The following is an 8,444-nucleotide window of genomic DNA, read 5'->3' as shown; positions in this document are numbered from 1 at the left end:
TCTTGGAAAGATGTGGTTGCTTTACCAAGAACTTCTAAATCATCAACTGCTGTGCTGACAGTCCTACGTCATGTCAACTGGCAAAGCAGTGCCAAATGCTACGAGTTCCTCCCTGTTGGCTACAGGTATTTAAAAGATGACACTCCTGTCTCTGTGGACCTGTAGACATCAGAGTTGGGTCGCTGGGCTTTAGATGGATCAGGTTCCCTATCATCAAAAGACTTAAAGGACTCATCAAGTCATAATCTGCATTCCGTCAAATGACAGACAGAACTGTGATGGCTTTGAAAATATGTTTTTTTGTTGGAGTTAGTGCTGAGTCAGACTCCAGCACCATTATTGTGTGCCTTCCTCACTTGAGTAATTCAACCCAATTGCAAGAGGAACATGTCGATCTTGTAGTCACAGCAACAGTAATCCTTGACATAACACAGCAGGCCTTCATGCCAGCACACTTTTGAAGTTATTCCCAAGCTATAAATAAAGACTCTCCAGTGCAATGAGAATTTGAATGAGAATTCTTTCACCCACATTGAAAGACTAGTAAAGCAAGTACTTCTCAGTAGAGAGTCTGCACTCCTGTGGCATCTGTCTCACTGGGTCGCATTATGCTGCTGTCCATCATCGACTGGAAAGAGATGACAGGAAGGGGGAGTAGAGAAGAAACACCCGGCACATGCTTTCTACCAAATGGCGTCTCTGTAAAATGACATTTCCAAATGCATGACTTACGCCGACCGGGGAAGTTTCTTGGTTTCTTGGATGACATTCAATGTCTGGGTTTGATGATGATGATGATATCTTGGCATCCTCCAGGTGTTTGAGTTCACTGATATGCTGCCTGAAGAATATGTTTTTTACATGTGGGTATGGTTTGACGTACTTGTAGTTCCTTGACAAACTAAATCAGGTGTCCCAGTTTACTTTGATCACTTGCAAACTAACACAAAAAAATTTAATGCTGTGGTCCTAGGGCAAAAAGTTGAATCAGATTCAACCTTTGAGGCAACACAACCCTACATCACGCAGCAGTGTGACACAGGGTTGTGTTGCTATCACACAACCAAGTGAGCAGATTATGTTAATAGTGCTGTTGTTAATGTAATTTACAACTCAGATTTTCTGCTATGTTCTCTGGTGCCTAAAACCACACTGTACTGCCAGGAGACTGCATGGAAAAGCGTCTGCGAAAAATTTGTTATTCCCATAACAGGAGTCAGATATTGGGTGCTGTACAAATTGATGTCATGGTCTAAATGGTTATACCAGGTGTGTCAAAGTAAAGTGTCACAACTATGCGCTAATGAATGCAACTACTGATTTTTTCTGTATTTTGCCCACAATGTAGTTTGAGGAACAAACCAATATCATTCATTAGCTGATATATTTGCTTAGTTATGTGATTGGCTGTATCATTCATATAGCCCAGCCATGTTGGGTTGTGTTTCTTAGCTTCTTGCTGCACTGCCAGCGTGTCTTCTTCCAACACCCCTGTGGTTCGCATGGCTAGAGCCTACTCCCACTATTTACATTCAGAATAAATAAGATACTCTTCACTTTAAGTACAGTGTTACCTCAAGATCTGGGTTTAAACTGTTTTAGGACTGAACTTGTAAGTCAAACAACTAAAATACCTAAAATAACTAAAATACTTTTAATCCATTCCAGTCTTTTTAAAAAGCACCAAACCCATATTTTTATCAACCAGTAGACATGCATGCTTTACCTAGCACATACAAGCTACATCTTTACTTCGCAAAAGAGAAAGAGATCCGGTCTCAGCTGATGTTGTATCCCTCCGCCGGTTAACAGTGGTGTCCCGAAGCATGCCTAGTACAGTATTTCAGAATTTGCTCAAGGGTTAAACAAAAATATGGACAGTGCAATGGCTCGTATCAAATGACTCGTACTGTATATCGAGCAGCTCATATCTCAAGGTTGTACTGTACCTGAATTGCTTGAAAAGGAACATGAATCTCCTCCTATTGTCTCACTTAAATGATCTCAATTAAAATGTTTATGAACTATGGCACAGGGATAATCTGCTGTGCTAAACTGTACCAGACTATCTTAAGTAATGATTTAAAATACACTTTTTCTCTGATCATGCCATTTTTACTAACTCAATGACCTAAAGTAAACATTATTAATCAGACAAAACGGTCAACACCACATAGGTGTTTGTGTATTTGGCACCAGGCCAGCAGCTGACTACAGCCACATTTGATAGCAACACTGTGTCTGTTTTTTGTGTGCCAGTGTATTACAAGGCCAAGTGACTTCTATGGGCCAGTACACTGATGTCTACTTGAGGGAACAGAAGTGCAATCTGAGGTCTGAAAAGAGGAACTATAGCAGGGAGTGATCTGGGTAAATACAGGAAGTGCTCATCCTGTTCTCTGTCTGGAGTGCTGATGCACTAACTAAACATAACTGCTGAGTCTATGACATCTGAGTCGTCACGCCGTAATCATAACAAGAGAAGCTGATCTGGCTGAAAAGATGCACTGTGTGCACATACACACTTCCAGCGTGCACACATGAACTGAAAATGTCTACACAGAAAATTTTCCTGATGACACTATCTGTACATTTAGTGCAGTCTAGATAATATATCCATGTGTAATAATAATGTGTAATAAAGCAGCATTTCTTCCAGGAGAGTACTCGAGACCACTCTGTACTCATTTGTGTTCGAAAGCTCTTTTTTGCGAACCAGACCGCTAAGGACTACTGTCTTTCTTTCTAAATCAAAATAAGCATCTTCAGATCACTGCTGCTCTGGCTTGGTGGCCTGCATGCTGATCTCGCTCTGTCTTTTCTTCATCTTACTTGCTGATTTGGGTTAGGGTTGGGGAAAAGTCTTCTCTCTCATCATGTGTTGTGGAAACAAATAAGTGGCTGCGCAAAAGTGTTTTAATGTTGGTATTATTGTGACACCCTTTTTATTTTAAAGAATTAAAATGAATAGGTAACAGAAAATAATTCCAAGATCCAATCTTATCACTTTCCATGGAAAGACCCAAAGACTAATTTAGCACCAATATATTCAACTCTGTTAGTTACGCCTGAATTGGCTTTTTGTGCCAGCTAAAGTCGTTGATATGAGTGTTAATTGCTATATTTGGTAGAGACTCAACTGTGGTAAAAACCTGACTGCTGTACTCAGTGAATGATTAGAACACCATGCTTTAAGCACGTTCAGTGTTGAGCAGGCCAGAGCTGAAGTTGACCTCGAAGAGCTAAAACACACCAACATGCTAACGCTACACCCTGTGTTATAGCTCATATTCTTTTAAGGTGTGACTGTTAAGGAGTTTCATTATGCTTAGGAGTTAATGATTCACAATGAACTACAGTATTTAAATGTTTTTTTTAATAATATCTTGAGCTTACTGTTGGAGAATTACAGTGACAGATTTTGTTGTTTAAAACAACTCAAGTTAAATTTAGTCACTTCATATACGTGACTAAAAAAACATTTATAATAGCAATGAAACCAATGTTGTTATACATATTAGAGTCATTTGAAACAAACTTAGGTTTTCATGTAAATCAATACTGATCATTTACCAAGTATATGTCCGTAGCTTAAAAGAGAGGAATATTATTATTGCTGTTACTTATCTGTCATCCCTGAAGAACACGTGTTATTATCTTTAGAAATATTATGTAATTCTTCAAAGTAAAACCACATAAAAAGTGTTTAAATGCAGAATTTCTCCAAATTAAATAACAAATCCAAACACACTCGCTCCTTCTGTTTGCTATGCAAACACGCTAACACACACACACACACACACACACACACACACACACACACACACACACACGCACACACACAAAGAACAGCACTTGTTTTGATCGGAGTTCACAGAGTTCAATTTCCATTTGCTAAGGTGTGTATAAATAAACTAAAGAGCGACATCTGAACTGTTAGAGCATCACTGGCAAAGAAAACGTGGTGAAATACTGAACAAGCGGTGAAGACTAATTAGGGGATGAATAATATATTTTGTTTACAAGGTTAAAAATACAGATGGTGGTCTGACAACAGCCTGTACAGTAAGAAGATTTTGAAAGAACATTTACTTCTTAACTCACAGACTACTGATCTTGAGATTAAAGATAGGTTGCAAAAGATTCATAGAAAAACTTATAAAGTCACAAAGTCCTGAAAATCCATGAAAGAAAGTGAGGGAAAATAGTAAATTTGGTGTGTGATTATGAAGTAGCAACAAACTGCTCTCTAGGGTACATTCCAGTAAAGAAATTATGATATTGATATACGGTTTTATATTAATTCAACGTTGATATTAATATTACTACCTTATGCCACTGTATCAAAAGCAAACTCTGTTCTTGCATTAGGTTAAACTTGTGTACATAAAGTCATTTGTATGTTATAAACATGAATATACTATAATATATATATATATAATATATAATATATACTATAATATATAATAGTAAAACATCATCTAGTGTATCCTATTTTTAAATGACATTTACCACGAAGACATTTAATGTACTGATTATTGTACAATTTCCTCCGGGATTAATAAAGTATCTATCTATTATGTCATCTCCAACAAAATGTGTCATGCATTTTTAACTTACTGTATTTTTACAGAAATACCCCAACTATACACACATTTAACAAATATCACCGTCCTGTACGAATTAAAGATTGGATCGTTGTACCATACAGTAGACCAATAATATATTGGACAATGGCGCCCCCTGCTGAAAATTTAGTCACATGGTTTCTTTTCAATTACTGAAACTCATGCTTGGAGCAGTGAACTAAATGCTTTCTGATTGTGTTAATAATGAAACTTTGCGCTCACAGAAAAAGGAAGTGAAGTTCAAAACCAACATTGGACAAAATATGTCAATTTTTAATTATAGGCGTGTGGCAATTTTTAGATTGCTGAGGTCTATTTCTACTCTATATTTTGTTCCGCAACTTACACAGCATGGGGGATTTAAAACAAAAAACAGGGTTACGTCAAAGATCACATTAACGTCATCTTTTGCTACTAGATTAGTAGAATGTCCCACTATTAGATACTGTTAAAGTACATGGTGACACACAATTTTGACTTGTAGATTATGTTATAAATAAAGTATCTATCTATCTATCTATTTACCTGATTTCTGATGCCAAATGTCAAAACTCACATAATTATTTGTTTTATCCTTTAGAATGTTATGTTATGAAAACAGGTAAAATAAGGATAGACGCAGAGTTGTTGCCCAAATGGATATCTGAGAACTTTAGAAAAGCATCTTTTATATTAAACTCATTAATAACAACAGATGTTTATCATCTGTTTGTCACATGGCCAGCTGGGACAAGATCCATACATAGGTACATAGATGTCATTTACATACATGTACCTACTGTGTGTTACTTTGCCACCCTGCAACTTAAAGGAATTTAACTATTTATGACTGTAATGGTGATCGCATGTCCAGTCCTTTCCGATAGAAAGATGAAACAAAATGCACATGGGCGGCAAAGGGGGTGAACATGAGATGATGACCTTGACCTTGAGAAAATTAGGTCAAGGTCAAATTTAAACTTGTGTACACTCAGGAACCGAATAAGATAGAAAGACGAGGGAGAAGGCCAGTGTGAGTAAGACCATAGATCAAAGCTAGTGCTTTGATCTAACTACGCTTTGATTCAGTGACGTGCAGTGAGATTCATGGCTGGTGAGGCACTGATCTCATCATAATAAGATTTACAAACATATGAACCTACAGTGTAACTCAGTCACCATTTAATTATCAACAGTGAGTGGGCTATGCTTGAAGTCTCATAGCAGAATTATTTACACGTACAAACTGTAACACACAAATAAGCACATTTGATCAAAAAATAGGTTATGTTGTTTCCTACATGTTTGTTTATATGTTACGTTGACTTATAAATGAAGCCCATGCGCCGCTCCTTCTGAACAAAAGAAGCGAAAAAAAATTATATAGTAAGGCAAGGCGAGCGGAAAACAAATGAATGGATCCCAGGGATTTGTCCTTGGCAAAATCTCTGGGATCATCAGCGCCCCTACCAATGGGGCACGACAGCATCGTGCCTCACGTAGTGCCTTTTTCCAGCGGTTTCAGGACTGCTCAACTCAAGAAAGATGTTACACTCATGCAGTTGTTGACAAATAAACACTGTGCATTATATACATTAGCTCAATTATGGATAGTTAGTTCACAGAGCAAACGTGTTGGAACATTTTAATAGTGACATATACTTTAAAGAGATAGCATTACGGTCTCACTGTATAGCATATCAGTACAGCTACTCGAGCCATTGCACAATCCATGGTGAGGTTCAGCTGGCTGGTGTCTCACCACAGGTCTCTTCTCTGTATTTCAGCCCTAAATGTGAAAATTCTGTGTTTTTGAGTAAAAATAACCTAAAATTGGTGATGTTGAACAGAAAATAACTTTATAATACACATCACTGGATAAATATAACCATTTAATTTATTTCTTCCATTTATTATTTTTTTCCTCTCATTATGGCAAGTGAGGCCGTGCCTCACTTGCCTCCCCTGACCACACGTCACTGCTTTGATTTACCCTGACCTACGTCAGGGTAAAATGTTAAATTCAAAGACTGCAAGTTCCCACAACATACACTGACCTATCCTGAAAGTAGATCAGAGTAAAATTTGAATTCAGGGTTGTCATGGAATGTTGCGGTTTCTAACTGCCTTGGTTCTAATAATAATAATAATAATAATAATAATAATAATAATAATAATAATAATAATAATAATAATTATTATTATTATTATTATTATTATTATTATTATTATTATTATTATTATGAACACATCAACTAACATCACAAAGATGGCTGTTGGGAATTTTGGTTGTCAATCTGCTTTTGTTAATAGACAAAATGTTACTCCACATACAGTATTTATGTTGAGCCTAATATACTCGTTGTTTTTTTGTGTAGTGTCACATCAGAGGAAACTTGTCCTTTTACGAGCTCCAGTAGAAGTCAGGAAGGGAGAGAAGCTGATTTTGCAACTTCAGAGAATCATCACACTGCATCTCAATAAGTTCTAATTTCAAACGCTCTTCCACTGCTATGACAACTCGTTGTTGTGTCCCTTGAACGACTGAGATCAAACAACTCTTCTGTAATTCAAAAGTTTTCATCGACTCCCCGCAGAAAATGAACAGCTGCGTAGAGTCTTTGGTATCTGTGCTTTTGTCACATGCAATTAAGTAAAAATCAAAAGAAGACGTTTTTTTGTCACACTAGGTGGTTTAAGTTGCAAACAAGTCAAGGCAACTGTGTCTCTGGACATGCTCATATTGTTGAGTTCCAACGTCTTTTCATAATTTATGTGATTTTAATGAGGTAATGTTTTAAGAATTCACCATCCTTACACCCCATAGCTGACTATGGTGACATTGTCTTGTATGGAAAAAATATTATTGCGTTTGCAGGCTAACTGCCATTTTGTTTAGCCTTCTCTGCTCGATCAGCATGGATGTAGGACTAACATTCTGTTTCAGTACTCATGCACACAATATCCTTTTCACTTCTATAAGGACTTATTCATTTTCTCATATTTTTTGTTCTTTAAATTCTCTTTCGGCGGCACGGTGGCACAGTGGTTAGCGCTGCTGCCTCACAAAACGGCGGACCCGGGTTCGAGTCCAGCTCTGTGCGGAGTTCGCATGCTCTTCCCGTGTCTGCGTGGGTTCTCCGGCTTCCTCCCACCTCCAAAAGCATGCGCTTCAGGTTGATTGGCCGGTCCCAAATTGACCATAGGAGTGAGTGTGAGTGAGTGATTGTTTGTCTCTATGTGGCTCCGTGGTGCCCGGAGTGTCCCCCGCCTCACACCCTGAGACTGCCGGGATAGGCACCAGCTCCTCCGCAACCGCGATTAAGCGGGTTAAGAAGATGACTGACTGACTCTCCTATTGGCAAATTTTCTGGTTCAAAGCCCTGGTTTTTATGTTCTGCACTTGTCTGTGCGGGTTCTCCAGCTTCCTTCCACCATCAAATACATGCAACTTAGATGTCTGTGTAGATTCTCAGTTATCCAGGTCATGATTATCCAAAGCTGTTTAAATCAATCCACTGGACTTTAAGTACGTTTCTTAAAGTCCAGTGGATTGATTTAAACAACTTTGGACATGCAACTTAGGTGACTTGGTCACTGGAAAATTTTTCTGTAGGTGTGTGTGTGAGTGGTTGTTCGTTTTTCATGTGGTTCTACAATGTGCTGGCGACTCCTCCAGAGTATACAACCGAGATATGCTGCAGCATGACTCGTTACCCAGACGCAGATAAGAAGATGATTGATTTAATTAATTTGGAGGGAGAGGTTGATATATTGATGAGTTCTCAATGAATATGAGCAGGTCCACTGGTGGTGACAACTCAGTCAAGTAATATT

Source organism: Antennarius striatus, chromosome 5, assembly GCF_040054535.1.
Source record: "Antennarius striatus isolate MH-2024 chromosome 5, ASM4005453v1, whole genome shotgun sequence".
In the NCBI taxonomy this organism is placed as follows: Eukaryota; Metazoa; Chordata; class Actinopteri; order Lophiiformes; family Antennariidae; genus Antennarius; species Antennarius striatus.
Note: the sequence above shows the minus strand (reverse complement) of the source record.